General features: G+C 52.4%; 21 non-coding genes across 21 annotated transcripts; 15 read left to right on the top strand and 6 right to left on the bottom strand.

The window, feature by feature from the left end:
• The first annotated feature begins 45 nt into the window (after positions 1-45).
• TRNAW-CCA (transfer RNA tryptophan (anticodon CCA)) lies at positions 46-117 on the top strand. The gene has a single exon. It is a non-coding gene; the product is annotated as a tRNA-Trp (tRNA).
• Positions 118-1,886: 1,769 nt separating this feature from the next.
• Positions 1,887-1,957, bottom strand: TRNAG-GCC (transfer RNA glycine (anticodon GCC)). The gene has a single exon. It is a non-coding gene; the product is annotated as a tRNA-Gly (tRNA).
• A 207-nt stretch (positions 1,958-2,164) lies between these two features.
• On the top strand, positions 2,165-2,238 carry TRNAN-GUU (transfer RNA asparagine (anticodon GUU)). The gene has a single exon. It is a non-coding gene; the product is annotated as a tRNA-Asn (tRNA).
• Positions 2,239-2,486: 248 nt separating this feature from the next.
• On the top strand, positions 2,487-2,558 carry TRNAW-CCA (transfer RNA tryptophan (anticodon CCA)). Its single transcript has one exon. It is a non-coding gene; the product is annotated as a tRNA-Trp (tRNA).
• A 2,047-nt stretch (positions 2,559-4,605) lies between these two features.
• On the top strand, positions 4,606-4,679 carry TRNAN-GUU (transfer RNA asparagine (anticodon GUU)). The gene has a single exon. It is a non-coding gene; the product is annotated as a tRNA-Asn (tRNA).
• Positions 4,680-4,927: 248 nt separating this feature from the next.
• TRNAW-CCA (transfer RNA tryptophan (anticodon CCA)) lies at positions 4,928-4,999 on the top strand. Its single transcript has one exon. It is a non-coding gene; the product is annotated as a tRNA-Trp (tRNA).
• A 1,769-nt stretch (positions 5,000-6,768) lies between these two features.
• On the bottom strand, positions 6,769-6,839 carry TRNAG-GCC (transfer RNA glycine (anticodon GCC)). The gene has a single exon. It is a non-coding gene; the product is annotated as a tRNA-Gly (tRNA).
• Positions 6,840-7,046: 207 nt separating this feature from the next.
• TRNAN-GUU (transfer RNA asparagine (anticodon GUU)) lies at positions 7,047-7,120 on the top strand. Its single transcript has one exon. It is a non-coding gene; the product is annotated as a tRNA-Asn (tRNA).
• A 248-nt stretch (positions 7,121-7,368) lies between these two features.
• TRNAW-CCA (transfer RNA tryptophan (anticodon CCA)) lies at positions 7,369-7,440 on the top strand. The gene has a single exon. It is a non-coding gene; the product is annotated as a tRNA-Trp (tRNA).
• A 71-nt stretch (positions 7,441-7,511) lies between these two features.
• Positions 7,512-7,582, bottom strand: TRNAG-GCC (transfer RNA glycine (anticodon GCC)). Its single transcript has one exon. It is a non-coding gene; the product is annotated as a tRNA-Gly (tRNA).
• A 1,905-nt stretch (positions 7,583-9,487) lies between these two features.
• On the top strand, positions 9,488-9,561 carry TRNAN-GUU (transfer RNA asparagine (anticodon GUU)). Its single transcript has one exon. It is a non-coding gene; the product is annotated as a tRNA-Asn (tRNA).
• A 248-nt stretch (positions 9,562-9,809) lies between these two features.
• TRNAW-CCA (transfer RNA tryptophan (anticodon CCA)) lies at positions 9,810-9,881 on the top strand. The gene has a single exon. It is a non-coding gene; the product is annotated as a tRNA-Trp (tRNA).
• A 2,032-nt stretch (positions 9,882-11,913) lies between these two features.
• Positions 11,914-11,987, top strand: TRNAN-GUU (transfer RNA asparagine (anticodon GUU)). Its single transcript has one exon. It is a non-coding gene; the product is annotated as a tRNA-Asn (tRNA).
• A 248-nt stretch (positions 11,988-12,235) lies between these two features.
• TRNAW-CCA (transfer RNA tryptophan (anticodon CCA)) lies at positions 12,236-12,307 on the top strand. Its single transcript has one exon. It is a non-coding gene; the product is annotated as a tRNA-Trp (tRNA).
• A 71-nt stretch (positions 12,308-12,378) lies between these two features.
• TRNAG-GCC (transfer RNA glycine (anticodon GCC)) lies at positions 12,379-12,449 on the bottom strand. The gene has a single exon. It is a non-coding gene; the product is annotated as a tRNA-Gly (tRNA).
• A 1,893-nt stretch (positions 12,450-14,342) lies between these two features.
• On the top strand, positions 14,343-14,416 carry TRNAN-GUU (transfer RNA asparagine (anticodon GUU)). The gene has a single exon. It is a non-coding gene; the product is annotated as a tRNA-Asn (tRNA).
• A 248-nt stretch (positions 14,417-14,664) lies between these two features.
• Positions 14,665-14,736, top strand: TRNAW-CCA (transfer RNA tryptophan (anticodon CCA)). The gene has a single exon. It is a non-coding gene; the product is annotated as a tRNA-Trp (tRNA).
• A 71-nt stretch (positions 14,737-14,807) lies between these two features.
• TRNAG-GCC (transfer RNA glycine (anticodon GCC)) lies at positions 14,808-14,878 on the bottom strand. Its single transcript has one exon. It is a non-coding gene; the product is annotated as a tRNA-Gly (tRNA).
• Positions 14,879-16,783: 1,905 nt separating this feature from the next.
• Positions 16,784-16,857, top strand: TRNAN-GUU (transfer RNA asparagine (anticodon GUU)). Its single transcript has one exon. It is a non-coding gene; the product is annotated as a tRNA-Asn (tRNA).
• A 248-nt stretch (positions 16,858-17,105) lies between these two features.
• TRNAW-CCA (transfer RNA tryptophan (anticodon CCA)) lies at positions 17,106-17,177 on the top strand. The gene has a single exon. It is a non-coding gene; the product is annotated as a tRNA-Trp (tRNA).
• Positions 17,178-17,248: 71 nt separating this feature from the next.
• On the bottom strand, positions 17,249-17,319 carry TRNAG-GCC (transfer RNA glycine (anticodon GCC)). Its single transcript has one exon. It is a non-coding gene; the product is annotated as a tRNA-Gly (tRNA).
• Between the last annotated feature and the right edge of the window lie 6,322 nt (positions 17,320-23,641).

Below are 23,641 nucleotides of genomic sequence, written 5' to 3' on the forward strand. Positions count from 1 at the left end.
GCCCACAGCATTTGTTGATCTGGCTCCGAAAGCTGTAAGTGTAAGGACCTCGTGGCGCAACGGTAGCGCGTCTGACTCCAGATCAGAAGGTTGCGTGTTCAAATCACGTCGGGGTCACTGCTTACCATTTTATTCCCCACTGAGGTCATATATTTCCTTTCGAAAACAAAGTCAAAAGAAAGCAGTCTTGCATTGGCTGGGAATCGAACCCGGGCCTCCCGCGTGGCAGGCGAGAATTCTACCACTGAACCACCAATGCTTCACATGGGTTGTTCACAGGCAGAGCTCTGCCCAAGACAGTGATCAGGTGCACACACTTAAATTGTACACATATGAACAAAGTGTGCGCAGCAGACATGATAACGCCAACGTTTCACATGAAGATGGCAAGAATCAGGTGCAGGAGACTATAACAATGAATGTCTTTGCATTTGCTGAGGTCACTGGCTTGGGACTAGAGTTGTGTTTATCAGGGCATGATGGCAGGCTGCTCCCGACAAAAGTGGTTCACAGAATGCACCCGCCAGATCACCAGCACTATTGTGTTTCAGATTATCTCACTGAACTCTCCTCCTGGAAAATCCTTCCCACTGGCTTTCCCAGATTCTGTGTCCTCCCCTAAATGCTGGGGTGAAACGGGCAGAGTTCTGCGCCCTGCGTCCCTTTACGCGTCCCTAACGCGCTCCCAACGCGACCTACAGCCCTGGTCGGGCACAGCCCTGGTCGGGCTTAGATCACTGGAGCCTTTTGTGACCAAGAACTCCGGAAGCCTAGGGTCAGGCCTGTTGCACAGGCATATTGTGCCTTGCCAATCCGGGATTGTTGTGTTTCAGGGCCTAGCCATCAATACTCCTGGGATTTCTTTCCCTGAGAACCCTCTTGTCCCTGTCCTCCCACAAGCCCCAGCTTTTATGTAAAATAAAGTGTGCACCATGGGCCTTCCCCTATTTGCTCTCTCCCAAATCTCTTTCTCCAAAGCTGAGCTCTGAAGGTAAATGTATCTATCTGAGTGAGGGGCTAGGGAGGGCCTTTCCCAGCAGTCTTACAAGTCAAGAGTTCAGAGAAAGCACCTGCTATGGGAGGGAGACTTTGCTCACAGAGAAGTCAAGTCTAACATAACACATCTGATGGGCAAGGCACACGCCTTACTGGCTGGTAGCACACCTACAGAGGAGCAGGGAGCTATGCTAAGCAGGCAACAGAAAAGTCATGTATGTGTCTCATACACTGGGACCGGTAGTAATACTGGCTCTAAGACCATTAGACAGTAGTCTATTCATCATTACGTCCAACAATAACAAGACACTAAGCAAATGAGAAATGCTGTATGGCATAAAGACGCATTATATAACACAAGCTCCAGGCAGGCACACAATTATCAAGATATATATTGAGTCTCAGGAACTGTGCTACAGTTATTAACCTCTGTGGTGCAAATGGTTAGCGTGTTCGGTTGTTAACAGAAAGGTTGGTGGTTCAAGCCCACCCAGGGAAGTATCCTTTTTGCCGGCATGAAACACTTTAATGAAACACAGATACGTACCTCTGCTCTCTCCTGCTTAAGACCCTTTATCTGAACATTTCAATCCTCTGCGTTCTCTCTGCACCTGCAGTCAATTTCATAATTAGGATAGAAAACAAAAGGCCTAGCCCTGTAATACAACTGTAGGCATATGAGGAGGGGAAAATAAGTCAAAAGGCCATCAGCATTTGTTGATCTGGCTTGAAGGCTGTAAGTGTAAGGACCTTGTGGCGCAACGGTAGCGCGTCTGACTCCAGATCAGAAGGTTGCGTGGTCAAATCACGTCGGGGTCACTGCTTACCATTTTATTCCCCACTGAGTTCATATATTTCCTTTAGAAAACAAAGTCAAAGGAACGCAGCCTTGCATTGGCCGGGAATCGAACCCGGGCCTCCCGCGTGGCAGGCGAGAATTCTACCACTGAACCACCAATGCTTCACATGGGGAGTTCACAGGCATAGCTCTGTCCAAGACAGTGATCAGGTGCACACACTTAAATTGTACACAGATGAACAAAGTGTGCGCAGCAGACATGACAACGCCAAAGTTTCACATGATGATGGCTTATATAAGACAAGCTCCAGGCAGGCACATACATATCAAGATATATATTGAGTCTAAGGAAAGATGCTGTAGTCACTCGTCTCTGTGGCGCAATCGGTTAGCGCGTTCGGCTGTTAACCGAAAGGTTGGTGGTTCAAGCCCACCCAGGGACGTAATATTTTGCCTGAATGAAACACTTGAATGGAAAACAGATACATACCTTTGCTCTCTCCTGCTGGACACCCTTTCCCTGAATATTTCAATTCTCTGCGTTCTCTCGGCACCTGCAGTCAATTTCATAATTAGGATAGAAAACAAAAGGTCAAGCTCTGTAATACAACTGTAGGCATATGAGGAGGGGAAAATAAGTCAAAAGGCCCACAGCATTTGTTGATCTGGCTCCGAAAGCTGTAAGTGTAAGGACCTCGTGGCGCAACGGTAGCGCGTCTGACTCCAGATCAGAAGGTTGCGTGTTCAAATCACGTCGGGGTCACTGCTTACCATTTTATTCCCCACTGAGGTCATATATTTCCTTTCGAAAACAAAGTCAAAAGAAAGCAGTCTTGCATTGGCTGGGAATCGAACCCGGGCCTCCCGCGTGGCAGGCGAGAATTCTACCACTGAACCACCAATGCTTCACATGGGTTGTTCACAGGCAGAGCTCTGCCCAAGACAGTGATCAGGTGCACACACTTAAATTGTACACATATGAACAAAGTGTGCGCAGCAGACATGATAACGCCAACGTTTCACATGAAGATGGCAAGAATCAGATGCAGGAGACTATAACTATGAATGTCTTTGCATTTGCTGAGGTCACTGGCTTGGGACTAGAGTTGTGTTTATCAGGGCATGATGGCAGGCTGCTCCCGACAAAAGTGGTTCACAGAATGCACCCGCCAGATCATCAGCACTATTGTGTTTCAGATTATCTCACTGAACTCTCCTCCTGGAAAATCCTTCCCACTGGCTTTCCCAGATTCTGTGTCCTCCCCTAAATGCTGGGGTGAAACGGGCAGAGTTCTGCGCCCTGCGTCCCTTTACGCGTCCCTAACGCGCTCCCAACGCGGCCTACAGCCCTGGTCGGGCACAGCCCTGGTCGGGCTTAGATCACTGGAGCCTTTTGTGACCAAGAACTCCGGAAGCCTAGGGTCAGGCCTGTTGCACAGGCATATTGTGCCTTGCCAATCCGGGATTGTTGTGTTTCAGGGCCTAGCCATCAATACTCCTGGGATTTCTTTCCCTGAGAACCCTCTTGTCCCTGTCCTCCCACAAGCCCCAGCTTTTATGTAAAATAAAGTGTGCACCATGGGCCTTCCCCTATTTGCTCTCTCCCCAATCTCTTTCTCCAAAGCTGAGCTCTGAAGGTAAATGTATTTATCTGAGTGAGGGGCTAGGGAGGGTCTTTCCCAGCAGTCTTACAAGTCAAGAGTTCAGAGAAAGCACCTGCTATGGGAGGGAGACTTTGCTCACAGAGAAGTCAAGTCTAACATAACACATCTGATGGGCAAGGCACACGCCTTACTGGCTGGTAGCACACCTACAGAGGAGCAGGGAACTATGCTAAGCAGGCAACAGAAAAGTCATGTATGTGTCTCATACACTGGGACCGGTAGTAATACTGGCTCTAAGACCATTAGACAGTAGTCTATTCATCATTACGTCCAACAATAACAAGACACTAAGCAAATGAGAAATGCTGTATGGCATAAAGACGCATTATATAACACAAGCTCCAGGCAGGCACACAATTATCAAGATATATATTGAGTCTCAGGAACTGTGCTACAGTTATTAACCTCTGTGGTGCAAATGGTTAGCGCGTTCGGTTGTTAACAGAAAGGTTGGTGGTTCAAGCCCACCCAGGGAAGTATCCTTTTTGCCGGCATGAAACACTTTAATGAAACACAGATACGTACCTCTGCTCTCTCCTGCTTAAGACCCTTTATCTGAACATTTCAATCCTCTGCGTTCTCTCTGCACCTGCAGTCAATTTCATAATTAGGATAGAAAACAAAAGGCCTAGCCCTGTAATACAACTGTAGGCATATGAGGAGGGGAAAATAAGTCAAAAGGCCATCAGCATTTGTTGATCTGGCTTGAAGGCTGTAAGTGTAAGGACCTTGTGGCGCAACGGTAGCGCGTCTGACTCCAGATCAGAAGGTTGCGTGGTCAAATCACGTCGGGGTCACTGCTTACCATTTTATTCCCCACTGAGTTCATATATTTCCTTTAGAAAACAAAGTCAAAGGAACGCAGCCTTGCATTGGCCGGGAATCGAACCCAGGCCTCCCACGTGGCAGGCGAGAATTCTACCAATGAACCACCAATGCTTCACATGGGGAGTTCACAGGCATAGCTCTGTCCTAGACAGTGATCAGGTGCACACACTTAAATTGTACACAGATGAACAAAGTGTGCGCAGCAGACATGACAACGCCAAAGTTTCACATGATGATGGCTTATATAGGACAAGCTCCAGGCAGGCACATACATATCAAGATATATATTGAGTCTAAGGAAAGATGCTGTAGTCACTCGTCTCTGTGGCGCAATCGGTTAGCGCGTTCGACGGTTAACCGAAAGGTTGGTGGTTCAAGCCCACCCAGGGAAGTATTATTTTGCCTGAATGAAACACTTGAATGGAAAACAGATACATACCTTTGCTCTCTCCTGCTGGACACCCTTTCCCTGAATATTTCAATTCTCTGCGTTCTCTCGGCACCTGCAGTCAATTTCATAATTAGGATAGAAAACAAAAGGTCAAGCTCTGTAATACAACTGTAGGCATATGAGGAGGGGAAAATAAGTCAAAAGGCCCACAGCATTTGTTGATCTGGCTCCGAAAGCTGTAAGTGTAAGGACCTCGTGGCGCAACGGTAGCGCGTCTGACTCCAGATCAGAAGGTTGCGTGTTCAAATCACGTCGGGGTCACTGCTTACCATTTTATTCCCCACTGAGGTCATATATTTCCTTTCGAAAACAAAGTCAAAAGAAAGCAGTCTTGCATTGGCTGGGAATCGAACCCGGGCCTCCCGCGTGGCAGGCGAGAATTCTACCACTGAACCACCAATGCTTCACATGGGTTGTTCACAGGCAGAGCTCTGCCCAAGACAGTGATCAGGTGCACACACTTAAATTGTACACATATGAACAAAGTGTGCGCAGCAGACATGATAACGCCAACGTTTCACATGAAGATGGCAAGAATCAGGTGCAGGAGACTATAACTATGAATGTCTTTGCATTTGCTGAGGTCACTGGCTTGGGACTAGAGTTGTGTTTATCAGGGCATGATGGCAGGCTGCTCCCGACAAAAGTGGTTCACAGAATGCACCCGCCAGATCACCAGCACTATTGTGTTTCAGATTATCTCACTGAACTCTCCTCCTGGAAAATCCTTCCCACTGGCTTTCCCAGATTCTGTGTCCTCCCCTAAATGCTGGGGTGAAACGGGCAGAGTTCTGCGCCCTGCGTCCCTTTACGCGTCCCTAACGCGCTCCCAACGCGACCTACAGCCCTGGTCGGGCACAGCCCTGGTCGGGCTTAGATCACTGGAGCCTTTTGTGACCAAGAACTCCGGAAGCCTAGGGTCAGGCCTGTTGCACAGGCATATTGTGCCTTGCCAATCCGGGATTGTTGTGTTTCAGGGCCTAGCCATCAATACTCCTGGGATTTCTTTCCCTGAGAACCCTCTTGTCCCTGTCCTCCCACAAGCCCCAGCTTTTATGTAAAATAAAGTGTGCACCATGGGCCTTCCCCTATTTGCTCTCTCCCCAATCTCTTTCTCCAAAGCTGAGCTCTGAAGGTAAATGTATCTATCTGAGTGAGGGGCTAGGGAGGGCCTTTCCCAGCAGTCTTACAAGTCAAGAGTTCAGAGAAAGCACCTGCTATGGGAGGGAGACTTTGCTCACAGAGAAGTCAAGTCTAACATAACACATCTGATGGGCAAGGCACACGCCTTACTGGCTGGTAGCACACCTACAGAGGAGCAGGGAGCTATGCTAAGCAGGCAACAGAAAAGTCATGTATGTGTCTCATACACTGGGACCGGTAGTAATACTGGCTCTAAGACCATTAGACAGTAGTCTATTCATCATTACGTCCAACAATAACAAGACACTAAGCAAATGAGAAATGCTGTATGGCATAAAGACGCATTATATAACACAAGCTCCAGGCAGGCACACAATTATCAAGATATATATTGAGTCTCAGGAACTGTGCTACAGTTATTAACCTCTGTGGTGCAAATGGTTAGCGCGTTCGGTTGTTAACAGAAAGGTTGGTGGTTCAAGCCCACCCAGGGAAGTATCCTTTTTGCCGGCATGAAACACTTTAATGAAACACAGATACGTACCTCTGCTCTCTCCTGCTTAAGACCCTTTATCTGAACATTTCAATCCTCTGCGTTCTCTCTGCACCTGCAGTCAATTTCATAATTAGGATAGAAAACAAAAGGCCTAGCCCTGTAATACAACTGTAGGCATATGAGGAGGGGAAAATAAGTCAAAAGGCCATCAGCATTTGTTGATCTGGCTTGAAGGCTGTAAGTGTAAGGACCTTGTGGCGCAACGGTAGCGCGTCTGACTCCAGATCAGAAGGTTGCGTGGTCAAATCACGTCGGGGTCACTGCTTACCATTTTATTCCCCACTGAGTTCATATATTTCCTTTAGAAAACAAAGTCAAAGGAACGCAGCCTTGCATTGGCCGGGAATCGAACCCGGGCCTCCCGCGTGGCAGGCGAGAATTCTACCACTGAACCACCAATGCTTCACATGGGGAGTTCACAGGCATAGCTCTGTCCAAGACAGTGATCAGGTGCACACACTTAAATTGTACACATATGAACAAAGTGTGCGCAGCAGACATGACAACGCCAAAGTTTCACATGATGATAGCTTATATAAGACAAGCTCCAGGCAGGCACATACATATCAAGATATATATTGAGTCTAAGGAAAGATGCTGTAGTCACTCGTCTCTGTGGCGCAATCGGTTAGCGCGTTCGGCTGTTAACCGAAAGGTTGGGGGTTCAAGCCCACCCAGGGACGTATTATTTTGCCTGCATGAAACACTTGAATGGAAAACAGATACATACCTTTGCTCTCTCCTGCTGGACACCCTTTCCCTGAATATTTCAATTCTCTGCGTTCTCTCGGCACCTGCAGTCAATTTCATAATTAGGATAGAAAACAAAAGGTCAAGCTCTGTAATACAACTGTAGGCATATGAGGAGGGGAAAATAAGTTAAAAGGCCCACAGCATTTGTTGATCTGGCTCCGAAAGCTGTAAGTGTAAGGACCTCGTGGCGCAACGGTAGCGCGTCTGACTCCAGATCAGAAGGTTGCGTGTTCAAATCACGTCGGGGTCACTGCTTACCATTTTATTCCCCACTGAGGTCATATATTTCCTTTCGAAAACAAAGTCAAAAGAAAGCAGTCTTGCATTGGCCGGGAATCGAACCCGGGCCTCCCGCGTGGCAGGCGAGAATTCTACCACTGAACCACCAATGCTTCACATGGGTTGTTCACAGGCAGAGCTCTGCCCAAGACAGTGATCAGGTGCACACACTTAAATTGTACACATATGAACAAAGTGTGCGCAGCAGACATGATAACGCCAACGTTTCACATGAAGATGGCAAGAATCAGATGCAGGAGACTATAACTATGAATGTCTTTGCATTTGCTGAGGTCACTGGCTTGGGACTAGAGTTGTGTTTATCAGGGCATGATGGCAGGCTGCTCCCGACAAAAGTGGTTCACAGAATGCACCCGCCAGATCACCAGAACTATTGTGTTTCAGATTATCTCACTGAACTCTCCTCCTGGAAAATCCTTCCCACTGGCTTTCCCAGATTCTGTGTCCTCCCCTAAATGCTGGGGTGAAACGGGCAGAGTTCTGCGCCCTGCGTCCCTTTACGCGTCCCTAATGCGCTCCCAACGCGGCCTACAGCCCTGGTCGGGCACAGCCCTGGTCGGTCTTAGATAACTGGAGCCTTTTGTGACCAAGAACTCCGGAAGCCTAGGGTCAGGCCTGTTGCACAGGCATATTGTGCCTTGCCAATCCGGGATTGTTGTGTTTCAGGGCCTAGCCATCAATACTCCTGGGATTTCTTTCCCTGAGAACCCTCTTGTCCCTGTCCTCCCACAAGCCCCAGCTTTTATGTAAAATAAAGTGTGCACCATGGGCCTTCCCCTATTTGCTCTCTCCCCAATCTCTTTCTCCAAAGCTGAGCTCTGAAGGTAAATGTATCTATCTGAGTGAGGGGCTAGGGAGGGCCTTTCCCTGCAGTCTTACAAGTCAAGAGTTCAGAGAAAGCACCTGCTATGGGAGGGAGACTTTGCTCACAGAGAAGTCAAGTCTAAGATAACACATCTGATGGGCAAGGCACACGCCTTACTGGCTGGTAGCACACCTACAGAGGAGCAGGGAGCTATGCTAAGCAGGCAACAGAAAAGTCATGTATGTGTCTCATACACTGGGACCGGTAGTAATACTGGCTCTAAGACCATTAGACAGTAGTCTATTCATCATTACGTCCAACAATAACAAGACACTAAGCAAATGAGAAATGCTGTATGGCATAAAGACGCATTATATAACACAAGCTCCAGGCAGGCACACAATTATCAAGATATATATTGAGTCTCAGGAACTGTGCTACAGTTATTAACCTCTGTGGTGCAAATGGTTAGCGCGTTCGGTTGTTAACAGAAAGGTTGGTGGTTCAAGCCCACCCACGGAAGTATCCTTTTTGCCTGCATGAAACACTTTAATGAAACACAGATACGTACCTCTGCTCTCTCCTGCTTAAGACCCTTTATCTGAACATTTCAATCCTCTGCGTTCTCTCTGCACCTGCAGTCAATTTCATAATTAGGATAGAAAACAAAAGGCCTAGCCCTGTAATACAACTGTAGGCATATGAGGAGGGGAAAATAAGTCAAAAGGCCATCAGCATTTGTTGATCTGGCTTGAAGGCTGTAAGTGTAAGGACCTTGTGGCGCAACGGTAGCGCGTCTGACTCCAGATCAGAAGGTTGCGTGGTCAAATCACGTCGGGGTCACTGCTTACCATTTTATTCCCCACTGAGTTCATATATTTCCTTTCGAAAACAAAGTCAAAGGAACGCAGCCTTGCATAGGCTGGGAATCGAACCCGGGCCTCCCGCGTGGCAGGCGAGAATTCTACCACTGAACCACCAATGCTTCACATGGGGAGTTCACAGGCATAGCTCTGTCCAAGACAGTGATCAGGTGCACACACTTAAATTGTACACATATGAACAAAGTGTGTGCAGCAGACATGACAACGCCAAAGTTTCACATGATGATGGCTTATATAAGACAAGCTCCAGGCAGGCACATACATATCAAGATATATATTGAGTCTAAGGAAAGATGCTGTAGTCACTCGTCTCTGTGGCGCAATCGGTTAGCGCGTTCGGCTGTTAACCGAAAGGTTGGTGGTTCAAGCCCACCCATGGATGTATTATTTTGCCTGCATGAAACACTTGAATGGAAAACAGATACATACATTTGCTCTCTCCTGCTGGACACCCTTTCCCTGAATATTTCAATTCTCTGCGTTCTCTCGGCACCTGCAGTCAATTTCATAATTAGGATAGAAAACAAAAGGTCAAGCTCTGTAATACAACTGTAGGCATATGAGGAGGGGAAAATAAGTCAAAAGGCCCACAGCATTTGTTGATCTGGCTCCGAAAGCTGTAAGTGTACGGACCTCGTGGCGCAACGGTAGCGCGTCTGACTCCAGATCAGAAGGTTGCGTGTTCAAATCACGTCGGGGTCACTGCTTACCATTTTATTCCCCACGGAGGTCATATATTTCCTTTCGAAAACAAAGTCAAACGAAAGCAGTCTTGCATTGGCCGGGAATCGAACCCGGGCCTCCTGGCAGGCGAGAATTCTACCACTGAACCACCAATGCTTCACATGGGTTGTTCACAGGCAGAGCTCTGCCCAAGACAGTGATCAGGTGCACACACTTAAATTGTACACATATGAACAAAGTGTGCGCAGCAGACATGATAACGCCAACGTTTCACATGAAGATGGCAAGAATCAGATGCAGGAGACTATAACTATGAATGTCTTTGCATTTGCTGAGGTCACTGGCTTGGGACTAGAGTTGTGTTTATCAGGGCATGATGGCAGGCTGCTCCCGACAAAAGTGGTTCACAGAATGCACCCGCCAGATCACCAGCACTATTGTGTTTCAGATTATCTCACTGAACTCTCCTCCTGGAAAATCCTTCCCACTGGCTTTCCCAGATTCTGTGTCCTCCCCTAAATGCTGGGGTGAAACGGGCAGAGTTCTGCGCCCTGCGTCCCTTTACGTGCTCCCAACGCGGCCTACAGCCCTGGTCGGGCACAGCCCTGGTCGGGCTTAGATTACTGGAGCCTTTTGTGACCAAGAACTCCGGAAGCCTAGGGTCAGGCCTGTTGCACAGGCATATTGTGCCTTGCCAATCCGGGATTGTTGTGTTTCAGGGCCTAGCCATCAATACTCCTGGGATTTCTTTCCCTGAGAACCCTCTTGTCCCTGTCCTCCCACAAGCCCCAGCTTTTATGTACAATAAAGTGTGCACCATGGGCCTTCCCCTATTTGCTCTCTCCCCAATCTCTTTCTCCAAAGCTGAGCTCTAAAGGTAAATGTATCTATCTGAGTGAGGGGCTAGGGAGGGCCTTTCCCAGCAGTCTTACAAGTCAAGAGTTCAGAGAAAGCACCTGCTATGGGAGGGAGACTTTGCTCACAGAGAAGTCAAGTCTAACATAACACATCTGATGGGCAAGGCACACGCCTTACTGGCTGGTAGCACACCTACAGAGGAGCAGGGAGCTATGCTAAGCAGGCAACAGAAAAGTCATGTATGTGTCTCATACACTGGGACCGGTAGTAATACTGGCTCTAAGACCATTAGACAGTAGTCTATTCATCATTACGTCCAACAATAACAAGACACTAAGCAAATGAGAAATGCTGTATGGCATAAAGACGCATTATATAACACAAGCTCCAGGCAGGCACACAATTATCAAGATATATATTGAGTCTCAGGAACTGTGCTACAGTTATTAACCTCTGTGGTGCAAATGGTTAGCGCGTTCGGTTGTTAACAGAAAGGTTGGTGGTTCAAGCCCACCCAGGGAAGTATCCTTTTTGCCTGCATGAAACACTTTAATGAAACACAGATACGTACCTCTGCTCTCTCCTGCTTAAGACCCTTTATCTGAACATTTCAATCCTCTGCGTTCTCTCTGCACCTGCAGTCAATTTCATAATTAGGATAGAAAACAAAAGGCCTAGCCCTGTAATACAACTGTAGGCATATGAGGAGGGGAAAATAAGTCAAAAGGCCATCAGCATTTGTTGATCTGGCTTGAAGGTTGTAAGTGTAAGGACCTTGTGGCGCAACGGTAGCGCGTCTGACTCCAGATCAGAAGGTTGCGTGGTCAAATCACGTCGGGGTCACTGCTTACCATTTTATTCCCCACTGAGTTCATATATTTCCTTTCGAAAACAAAGTCAAAGGAACACAGCCTTGCATTGGCTGGGAATCGAACCCGGGCCTCCCGCGTGGCAGGCGAGAATTCTACCACTGAACCACCAATGCTTCACATGGGGAGTTCACAGGCATAGCTCTGTCCAAGACAGTGATCAGGTGCACACACTTAAATTGTACACATATGAACAAAGTGTGCGCAGCAGACATGACAACGCCAAAGTTTCACATGATGATGGCTTATATAAGACAAGCTCCAGGCAGGCACATACATATCAAGATATATATTGAGTCTAAGGAAAGATGCTGTAGTCACTCGTCTCTGTGGCGCAATCGGTTAGCGCGTTCGGCTGTTAACCGAAAGGTTGGTGGTTCAAGCCCACCCAGGGACGTATTATTTTGCCTGCATGAAACACTTGAATGGAAAACAGATACATACCTTTGCTCTCTCCTGCTGGACACCCTTTCCCTGAATATTTCAATTCTCTGTGTTCTCTCGGCACCTGCAGTCAATTTCATAATTAGGATAGAAAACAAAAGGTCAAGCTCTGTAATACAACTGTAGGCATATGAGGAGGGGAAAATAAGTCAAAAGGCCCACAGCATTTGTTGATCTGGCTCCGAAAGCTGTAAGTGTAAGGACCTCGTGGCGCAACGGTAGCGCGTCTGACTCCAGATCAGAAGGTTGCGTGTTCAAATCACGTCGGGGTCACTGCTTACCATTTTATTCCAAACTGAGGTCATATATTTCCTTTCGAAAACAAAGTCAAAAGAAAGCAGTCTTGCATTGGCCGGGAATCGAACCCGGGCCTCCCGCGTGGCAGGCGAGAATTCTACCACTGAACCACCAATGCTTCACATGGGTGGTTCACAGGCAGAGCTCTGCCCAAGACAGTGATCAGGTGCACACACTTAAATTGTACACATATGAACAAAGTGTGCGCAGCAGACATGATAACGCCAACGTTTCACATGAAGATGGCAAGAATCAGATGCAGGAGACTATAACTATGAATGTCTTTGCATTTGCTGAGGTCACTGGCTTGGGACTAGAGTTGTGTTTATCAGGGCATGATGGCAGGCTGCTCCCGACAAAAGTGGTTCACAGAATGCACCCGCCAGATCACCAGCACTATTGTGTTTCAGATTATCTCACTGAACTCTCCTCCTGGAAAATCCTCCCCACTGGCTTTCCCAGATTCTGTGTCCTCCCCTAAATGCTGGGGTGAAACGGGCAGAGTTCTGCGCCCTGCGTCCCTAACGCGCTCCCAACGCGGCCTACAGCCCTGGTCGGGCACAGCCCTGGTCGGGCTTAGATAACTGGAGCCTTTTGTGACCAAGAACTCCGGAAGCCTAGGGTCAGGCCTGTTGCACAGGTATATTGTGCCTTGCCAATCCGGGATTGTTGTGTTTCAGGGCCTAGCCATCAATACTCCTGGGATTTCTTTCCCTGAGAACCCTCTTGTCCCTGTCCTCCCACAAGCCCCAGCTTTTATGTAAAATAAAGTGTGCACCATGGGCCTTCCCCTATTTGCTCTCTCCCCAATCTCTTTCTCCAAAGCTGAGCTCTGAAGGTAAATGTATCTATCTGAGTGAGGGGCTAGGGAGGGCCTTTCCCAGAAGTCTTACAAGTCAAGAGTTCAGAGAAAGCACCTGCTATGGGAGGGAGACTTTGCTCACAGAGAAGTCAAGTCTAAGATAACACATCTGATGGGCAAGGCACACGCCTTACTGGCTGGTAGCACACCTACAGAGGAGCAGGGAGCTATGCTAAGCAGGCAACAGAAAAGTCATGTATGTGTCTCATACACTGGAACCGGTAGTAATACTGGCTCTAAGACCATTAGACAGTAGTCTATTCATCATTACGTCCAACAATAACAAGACACTAAGCAAATGAGAAATGCTGTATGGCATAAAGACGCATTATATAACACAAGCTCCAGGCAGGCACACAATTATCAAGATATATATTGAGTCTCAGGAACTGTGCTACAGTTATTCACCTCTGTGGTGCAAATGGTTAGTGCGTTCGGTTGTTAACAGAAAGGTTGGTGGTTCAAGCCCACCCAGGGAAGTATCCTTTTTGCCTGCATGAAACACTTTAATGAAACACAGATACGTACCTCTGCTCTCTCCTGCTTAAGACCCTTTATCTGAACATTTCAATCCTCTGCGTTCTCTCTGCACCTGCAGTCAATTTCATAATTAGGATAGAAAACAAAAGGCCTAGCCCTGTAATACAACTGTAGGCATATGAGGAGGGGAAAATAAGTCAGAAGGCCATCAGCATTTGTTGATCTGGCTTGAAGGCTGTAAGTGTAAGGACCTTGTGGCGCAACGGTAGCGCGTCTGACTCCAGATCAGAAGGTTGCGTGGTCAAATCACGTCGGGGTCCCTGCTTACCATTTTATTCCCCACTGAGTTCATATATTTCCTTTCGAAAACAAAGTCAAAGGAACGCAGCCTTGCATTGGCTGGGAATCGAACCCGGGCCTCCCGCGTGGCAGGCGAGAATTCTACCACTGAACCACCAATGCTTCACATGGGGAGTTCACAGGCATAGCTCTGTCCAAGACAGTGATCAGGTGCACACACTTAAATTGTACACATATGAACAAAGTGTGCGCAGCAGACATGACAACGCCAAAGTTTCACATGATGATGGCTTATATAAGACAAGCTCCAGGCAGGCACATACATATCAAGATATATATTGAGTCTAAGGAAAGATGCTGTAGTCATTCGTCTCTGTGGCGCAATCGGTTAGCGCGTTCGGCTGTTAAGCGAAAGGTTGGTGGTTCAAGCCCACCCAGGGACGTATTATTTTGCCTGCATGAAACACTTGAATGGAAAACAGATACATATCTTTGCTCTCTCCTGCTGGACACCCTTTCCCTGAATATTTCAATTCTCTGCGTTCTCTCGGCACCTGCAGTCAATTTCATAATTAGGATAGAAAACAAAAGGTCAAGCTCTGTAATACAACTGTAGGCATATGAGGAGGGGAAAATAAGTCAAAAGGCCCACAGCATTTGTTGATCTGGCTCCGAAAGCTGTAAGTGTAAGGACCTCGTGGCGCAACGGTAGCGCGTCTGACTCCAGATCAGAAGGTTGCGTGTTCAAATCACGTCGGGGTCACTGCTTACCATTTTATTCCCCACTGAGGTCATATATTTCCTTTTGAAAACAAAGTCAAAAGAAAGCAGTCTTGCATTGGCCGGGAATCGAACCCGGGCCTCCCGCGTGGCAGGCGAGAATTCTACCACTGAACCACCAATGCTTCACATGTGTTGTTCACAGGCAGAGCTCTGCCCAAGACAGTGATCAGGTGCACACACTTAAATTGTACACATATGAACAAAGTGTGCGCAGCAGACATGATAACGCCAACGTTTCACATGAAGATGGCAAGAATCAGATGCAGGAGACTATAACTATGAATGTCTTTGCATTTGCTGAGGTCACTGGCTTGGGACTAGAGTTGTGTTTATCAGGGCATGATGGCAGGCTGCTCCCGACAAAAGTGGTTCACAGAATGCACCCGCCAGATCACCAGCACTATTGTGTTTCAGATTATCTCACTGAACTCTCCTCCTGGAAAATCCTTCCCACTGGCTTTCCCAGATTCTGTGTCCTCCCCTAAATGCTGGGGTGAAACGGGCAGAGTTCTGCGCCCTGCGTCCCTTTATGCGTCCCTAACGCGCTCCCAACGCGGCCTACAGCCCTGGTCGGGCACAGCCCTGGTCGGTCTTAGATAACTGGAGCCTTTTGTGACCAAGAACTCCGGAAGCCTAGGGTCAGGCCTGTTGCACAGGCATATTGTGCCTTGCCAATCCGGGATTGTTGTGTTTCAGGGCCTAGCCATCAATACTCCTGGGATTTCTTTCCCTGAGAACCCTCTTGTCCCTGTCCTCCCACAAGCCCCAGCTTTTATGTAAAATAAAGTGTGCACCATGGGCCTTCCCCTATTTGCTCTCTCCCCAATCTCTTTCTCCAAAGCTGAGCTCTAAAGGTAAATGTATCTATCTGAGTGAGGGGCTAGGGAGGGCCTTTCCCAGCAGTCTTACAAGTCAAGAGTTCAGAGAAAGCACCTGCTATGGGAGGGAGACTTTGCTCACAGAGAAGTCAAGTCTAACATAACACATCTGATGGGCAAGGCACACGCCTTACTGGCTGGTAGCACACCTACAGAGGAGCAGGGAGCTATGCTAAGCAGGCAACAGAAAAGTCATGTATGTGTCTCATACACTGGGACCGGTAGTAATACTGGCTCTAAGACCATTAGACAGTAGTCTATTCATCATTACGTCCAACAATAACAAGACACTAAGCAAATGAGAAATGCTGTATGGCATAAAGACGCATTATATAACACAAGCTCCAGGCAGGCACACAATTATCAAGATATATATTGAGTCTCAGGAACTGTGCTACAGTTATTAACCTCTGTGGTGCAAATGGTTAGCGCGTTCGGTTGTTAACAGAAAGGTTGGTGGTTCAAGCCCACCCAGGGAAGTATCCTTTTTGCCTGCATGAAACACTTTAATGAAACACAGATACGTACCTCTGCTCTCTCCTGCTTAAGACCCTTTATCTGAACATTTCAATCCTCTGCGTTCTCTCTGCACCTGCAGTCAATTTCATAATTAGGATAGAAAACAAAAGGCCTAGCCCTGTAATACAACTGTAGGCATATGAGGAGGGGAAAATAAGTCAAAAGGCCATCAGCATTTGTTGATCTGGCTTGAAGGCTGTAAGTGTAAGGACCTTGTGGCGCAACGGTAGCGCGTCTGACTCCAGATCAAAAGGTTGTGTGGTCAAATCACGTCGGGGTCACTGCTTACCATTTTATTCCCCACTGAGTTCATATATTTCCTTTCGAAAACAAAGTCAAAGGAACGCAGCCTTGCATTGGCTGGGAATCGAACCCGGGCCTCCCGCGTGGCAGGCGAGAATTCTACCACTGAACCACCAATGCTTCACATGGGGAGTTCACAGGCATAGCTCTGTCCAAGACAGTGATCAGGTGCACACACTTAAATTGTACACATATGAACAAAGTGTGCGCAGCAGACATGACAACGCCAAAGTTTCACATGATGATGGCTTATATAAGACAAGCTCCAGGCAGGCACATACATATCAAGATATATATTGAGTCTAAGGAAAGATGCTGTAGTCACTCGTCTCTGTGGCGCAATCGGTTAGCGCGTTCGGCTGTTAACCGAAAGGTTGGTGGTTCAAGCCCACCCAGGGACGTATTATTTTGCCTGCATGAAACACTTGAATGGAAAACAGATACATACCTTTGCTCTCTCCTGCTGGACACCCTTTCCCTGAATATTTCAATTCTCTGTGTTCTCTCGGCACCTGCAGTCAATTTCATAATTAGGATAGAAAACAAAAGGTCAAGCTCTGTAATACAACTGTAGGCATATGAGGAGGGGAAAATAAGTCAAAAGGCCCACAGCATTTGTTGATCTGGCTCCGAAAGCTGTAAGTGTAAGGACCTCGTGGCGCAACGGTAGCGCGTCTGACTCCAGATCAGAAGGTTGCGTGTTCAAATCACGTCGGGGTCACTGCTTACCATTTTATTCCCCACTGAGGTCATATATTTCCTTTCGAAAACAAAGTCAAAAGAAAGCAGTCTTGCATTGGCCGGGAATCGAACCCGGGCCTCCCGCGTGGCAGGCGAGAATTCTACCACTGAACCACCAATGCTTCACATGGGTGGTTCACAGGCAGAGCTCTGCCCAAGACAGTGATCAGGTGCACACACTTAAATTGTACACATATGAACAAAGTGTGCGCAGCAGACATGATAACGCCAACGTTTCACATGAAGATGGCAAGAATCAGATGCAGGAGACTATAACTATGAATGTCTTTGCATTTGCTGAGGTCACTGGCTTGGGACTAGAGTTGTGTTTATCAGGGCATGATGGCAGGCTGCTCCCGACAAAAGTGGTTCACAGAATGCACCCGCCAGATCACCAGCACTATTGTGTTTCAGATTATCTCACTGAACTCTCCTCCTGGAAAATCCTTCCCACTGGCTTTCCCAGATTCTGTGTCCTCCCCTAAATGCTGGGGTGAAACGGGCAGAGTTCTGCGCCCTGCGTCCCTTTACGCGCTCCCAACGCGGCCTACAGCCCTGGTCGGGCACAGCCCTGGTCGGGCTTAGATCACTGGAGCCTTTTGTGACCAAGAACTCCGGAAGCCTAGGGTCAGGCCTGTTGCACAGGCATATTGTGCCTTGCCAATCCGGGATTGTTGTGTTTCAGGGCCTAGCCATCAATACTCCTGGGATTTCTTTCCCTGAGAACCCTCTTGTCCCTGTCCTCCCACAAGCCCCAGCATTTATGTACAATAAAGTGTGCACCATGGGCCTTCCCCTATTTGCTCTCTCCCCAATCTCTTTCTCCAAAGCTGAGCTCTAAAGGTAAATGTATCTATCTGAGTGAGGGGCTAGGGAGGGCCTTTCCCAGCAGTCTTACAAGTCAAGAGTTCAGAGAAAGCACCTGCTATGGGAGGGAGACTTTGCTCACAGAGAAGTCAAGTCTAACATAACACATCTGATGGGCAAGGCACACGCCTTACTGGCTGGTAGCACACCTACAGAGGAGCAGGGAGCTATGCTAAGCAGGCAACAGAAAAGTCATGTATGTGTCTCATACACTGGGACCGGTAGTAACACTGGCTCTAAGACCATTAGACAGTAGTCTATTCATCATTACGTCCAACAATAACAAGACACTAAGCAAATGAGAAATGCTGTATGGCAGGGGTGCCCAAACCAGTCCTGGCGGGCCGTATCCATGCCAGATTTTTGGGATATCCCCATCTGGGGATCACGGTTCGATCCCCGGCACCGGCGGCAGATTAGCCCAGCACCAGGTGACTCTGGGAAATAGCTGGCGCCGCGGCTAGGGCGGCTGACTCCGGAATCTGGAGATTTTTTTATTTAAGGTTTTTGTAGAGCGCGTAGTAACCCTCGAGCATCCCAGAGATCAGGGTTCGATCCCCGGCACCGGCCGCAGATTCGCCCAGCACCATGTGACTCTGGGCAATAGCTGGCGCCGCGGCTAGGGCGGCTGACTCCGGAATCTGGGGATCACGGTTCGATCCCCGGCACCGGCGGCAGATTAGCCCAGCACCATGTGACTCTGGGCAATAGCTTGCTTAATCTTCCCAACGGCCCCTAGCGCCTAGAGACCCTTACGGGCGATTGTGCGCCTTACAAATGTGGATTATTATTATTATTATTATTATTTGGGCCGACTCCGATCCGGTTCGTAAAAGCACATCTGCCCGAATCTGTCGGACAACCACGTACGCCCGGGAGAGGACTGCCCGGGACCCGTGGAGCCCGTCCTGGTCACTCTGACCTGCCATCGGCCTGGAGAAGGGAGCGCCGGACGCCCGGGGGGAGGACTGCCCGGGACCCGTGAAACTCGTCCTGGGCACTCTGACATGCCGCTGACCCGGGGAAGGGAACCCCGGACGCCCGGGAGCCGTGGAGCCCGTCCTGGGCACTCTGACAAGCCGTCGGACCGGGGAAGGGAGCCCCGGACGCCCGGGACCCGTGGAGCCTGTCCTGGGAACTCCGGCATGCCGTTGGCCCAGGGAAGGGAGTCCCAGATACCCGGGACCCGTGGAGCCCGTCATGGGCACTCTGACAAGCCGGTGTCCCGGGGAAGGGAGCCCCGGACGCCGGGGACTCGTGGGGCCCATCCTGGGCACTCTGGCATGCCGTTGGCACGGGGAAGGGAGCCCCAGATGCCCGGGACCCGTGGAGCCCGTCCTGGGCACTCTGACAAGCCGTTGTCCCGGGGAAGGGAGCCCCGGACGCCGGGGACTCGTGGAGCCCGTCCTGGGCACTCTGGCATGCCGTTGGCCCGGGGAAGGGAGCCCAAGATGCCCGGGACCCGTGGAGCCCGTCCTGGGCACTCTGACAAGCCGTTGTCCCAGGGAAGGGAGCCCCGGACGCCCGGGACTCGTGGAGCCCGTCCTGGGCATTCTGGCATGCCGTTGGCCCGGGGAAGGGAGCCCCGGACGTCCGGGGCCCGTGGAGCCCATCCTGGGCACTCTGACAAGCCGTTGGCCCGGGGAAGGGAGAGCCGGACACCCAGCGGAGGAATGCCCGGGACCCATGGAGCCCGTCCTGGGCAATCTGACCTGCCGTCGGCCCGGAGAAGGGAGCGACGGACGCCCGGGGGGAGGAATGCCCGGGACGCATGGAGCCCATCCTGGGCACTTTGACATGCCATCGGCCTTGAGACCCGGGGGACGACTGCCCGGGAAGCATGGAGCCCGACCTGGGCACTCGCTCATGCCGTTGGCCTGGAGACCCGGGGGACGACTGCCCGGGGCGCATGGAGCCCGACCTGGGCACTCGCTCATGCCGTTGGCCTGGAGACCCGGGGGACGACTGCCCGGGACGCATGGAGCCCGTCCTGGGCACTTTGACATGCCGTTGGCCTGGAGGAGGGAAGCCCCGGGTGTTGTTACCCAGGCATAGCCCATCTGGTCCCCCTGGCAGAGAACCACCAGCCTTGCAGGGATGTCCGGGCATACCCTTACCCCTAGTAATCCGGAGGAAAATTACCCCCCTTTCTTGTAATCTGTGCACACGAGTTGACAGAGGGGACCCAAGGCGTAAAAGTACCCGACCTCCTGGAGCCCTCGCTGGGATCGGGGAGGCAAATGGCACCTCATAGGGACTTCCAGGGATGTTTGGCCATCTGGTCGCCCTTTTGGATAGCATTGCGTGCGACCAGATGGCCGAGGGGAAAGGTGCAACCAGGTGGCCGGGAACGAAAGGACTCCCTGCTTCCCACCCCGAGCCTTCGTGGTAGGGCTGCTGCCTGCCCACGCCGGGCAGGGCTCGGGGACCCCGGCTGGGCCTCAGGCACGGTGAGGACCACCGGAGCTCCCAGGCCCGGACGCCCGGGACGACGACTGCCCGGGACGCATGGAGCCCGTCCTGGGCACTTTGACATGCCGTCGGCCTGGAGACCCGGGGGACGACTGCCTGGGACGCATGGAGCCCGTCCTGGACATTTTGACATGCCGTCGGCCTGGAGACCCGGGGGACGACTGCCCGGGACGCATGGAGCCCGTCCTGGGCACTTTGACATGCCGTCGGCCTGGAGACCCGGGGGACGACTGCCTGGGACGCATGGAGCCCGTCCTGGACATTTTGACATGCCGTCGGCCTGGAGACCCGGGGGACGACTGCCCGGGACGCATGGAGCCCGTCCTGGGCACTTTGACATGCCGTCGGCCTGGAGACCCGGGGGACGACTGCCCGGGACGCATGGAGCCCGTCCTGGGCACTTTGACATGCCGTCGGCCCGGAGAAGGGAGCGCCGGACACCCAGGGAAGGACTGCCCGGGACCCATGGAGCCCGTCCTGGGCAATCTGACCTGCCGTCGGCCCAGGGAAGGGAGCGGCGGATGCCCGGGGGGAGGAATGCCCGGGACGCATGGAGCCCGTCCTGGGCACTTTGACATGCCGTCGGCCCGGAGACCCGTGGGACGACTGCCCGGGACGCATGGAGCCCAACCTGGGCACTTTGACATGCCGTCGGCCTGGAGACCCGGGGGACGACTGCCCGGGACGCATGGAGCCCGTCCTGGGCACTTTGACATGCCGTCGGCCCGGAGAAGGGAGCGCCGGACACCCAGGGGAGGACTGCCCGGGACCCATGGAGCCCGTCCTGGGCAATCTGACCTGCCGTCGGCCCGGAGAAGGGAGCGGCGGATGCCCGGGGGGACGACTGCCCGGGACGCATGGAGCCCGTCCTGGGCACTTTGACATGCCATCGGCCTGGAGACCCGGGGGACAACTGCCCGGGACGCATGGAGCCCAACCTGGGCACTTTGACATGCCGTCGGCCTGGAGACCCGGGGGACGACTGCCCGGGACGCATGGAGCCCGTCCTGGACATTTTGACATGCCGTCGGCCTGGAGACCCGGGGGACGACTGCCCGGGACGCATGGAGCCCGTCACGGGCACTTTGACATGCCGTCGGCCTGGAGACCCGGGGGACGACTGCCCGGGACGCATGGAGCCCGTCCTGGGCACTTTGACATGCCGTCGGCCTGGAGATCCGGGGGACGACTGCCCGGGACGCATGGAGCCCGTCCTGGGCACTTTGACATGCCGTCGGCCTGGAGACCTGGGGGACGACTGCCCGGGACGCATGGAGCCCGTCCTGGGCACTTTGACATGCCGTCGGCCTGGAGATCCGGGGGACGACTGCCCGGGACGCATGGAGCCCGTCCTGGGCACTTTGACATGCCATCGGCCTGGAGACCCGGGGGACGACTGCACAAGAGCCATGGAGCCCGTCCTGGGCAATTTGACAAGCCGTTGGCCTGGAGGAAGGAAGCCCCGGGTGGCCTAGGGAGGTGTTACCCAGGCATAGCCCATCTGGTCCCCCTAGCAGAGAACCACCAGCCTTGGAGGGGTGTCCGGGCATACCCTGCCCCCTAGTAATCCGGAGGGAAATTACCTGACTTTCTTGCAATCTGTGCACACAAGGTGACAGAGGGGACCCAAGGCGCGAAAGTACCCGACCTCCTGGAGCCCTCGCTGGGATCCGGGAGGCGAATGGCACCTCATCATGACTTCCAGGGCGACCAGATGGCCGAGGCGAGAGGGGCGACCAGATGGCCGGGACCAAAAGGACGCCAATCTGCCTGCCCCGGAGCTGCAGGGCTCTGGGGCTGCAGGGTTCCGGGGGCTGCAGAGCTGCAGGTCTCTGGGGCTGCAGGGCTCCGGGGCTTCAGGCCTCCCCGGGCCCTGATGGACCCTCCGTCCCGGGTACCTCCGACCCCCGGCCGGCTTGCAGGACGGAGGGGGGATTCCCGCACCACTGGGCCCTGCCGGACGGGGCTCAAGCCCCGGGCCCGGTCCCCGGCTTTCCAAACCCTATGCCGGGCCGGGGAGAGCCTCCCCTGGGCCCCCGGTGGACCCTCCGTCCCGGGCGCCCCGGACCCCCGGCCGGATTGCTGGACGGAGGGGTACCAGCACCCTCGGGGCCTGGCCAGATGGAGTTCAAGCCCCGGGTCCGGTCCCACCTTCCGAACCCTAGCCAGGCTGGTGAGAGCCTCCCCGGGAACCGGTGGAGCCCCGTCCCCAGCGCACGGACCCACTGGTGGCCTGCGGGACAGGGGGCTCCAGCACCCTCGGGGCCTGGCCAGATGGAATTCAAGCCCCGGGTCCGGTCCCACCTTCCGAACCCTAGCCAGGCTGGGGAGAGCCTCCCCGGGAACCGGTGGAGCCCCGTCCCCAGCGCACGGACCCACTGGTGGCCTGCGGGACAGGGGGCTCCAGCACCCTCGGGGCCTGGCCAGATGGAGTTCAAGCCCCGGGTCCGGTCCCACCTTCCGAACCCTAGCCAGGCTGGGGAGAGCCTCCCCGGGAACCGGTGGGGCCCCGTCCCCAGCGCCCGGACCCACTGGTGGCCTGCGGGACAGGGGGCTCCAGCACCCTCGGGGCCTGGCCAGATGGAGTTCAAGCCCCGGGTCCGGTCCCACCTTCCGAACCCTAGCCAGGCTGGGGAGAGCCTCCCCGGGCCCCGGTGGGGCCCCGTCCCCAGCGCCCGGACCCACTGGTGGCCTGCGGGACAGGGGGCTCCAGCACCCTCGGGGCCTGGCCAGATGGAGTTCAAGCCCCGGGTCCGGTCCCACCTTCCGAACCCTAGCCAGGCTGGGGAGAGCCTCCCCGGGTCCCGGTGGACCCTACGTCCCGGGCACCCCGGATCCCCGGCCGGATTGCAGGACGGAGGGGTACCAGCACCCTCGGGGCCTAGCCAGATGGAGTTCAAGCCCCGGGTCCGGTCCCACCTTCCGAACCCTAGCCAGGCTGGGGAGAGCCTCCCCGGGCCCCGGTGGAGCCCCGTCCCCAGCGCCCGGACCCTCTGGTGGCCTGCGGGACAGGGGGCTCCAGCACCCTCGGGGCCTGGCCAGATGGAGTTCAAGCCCCGGGCCCGGTCCCACCTTCTGAACCCTAGCCAGGCTGGGGAGAGCCTC

This window comes from Lissotriton helveticus, chromosome 1_2 (genome assembly GCF_964261635.1).
Source record: "Lissotriton helveticus chromosome 1_2, aLisHel1.1, whole genome shotgun sequence".
NCBI classification, from domain to species: Eukaryota; Metazoa; Chordata; class Amphibia; order Caudata; family Salamandridae; genus Lissotriton; species Lissotriton helveticus.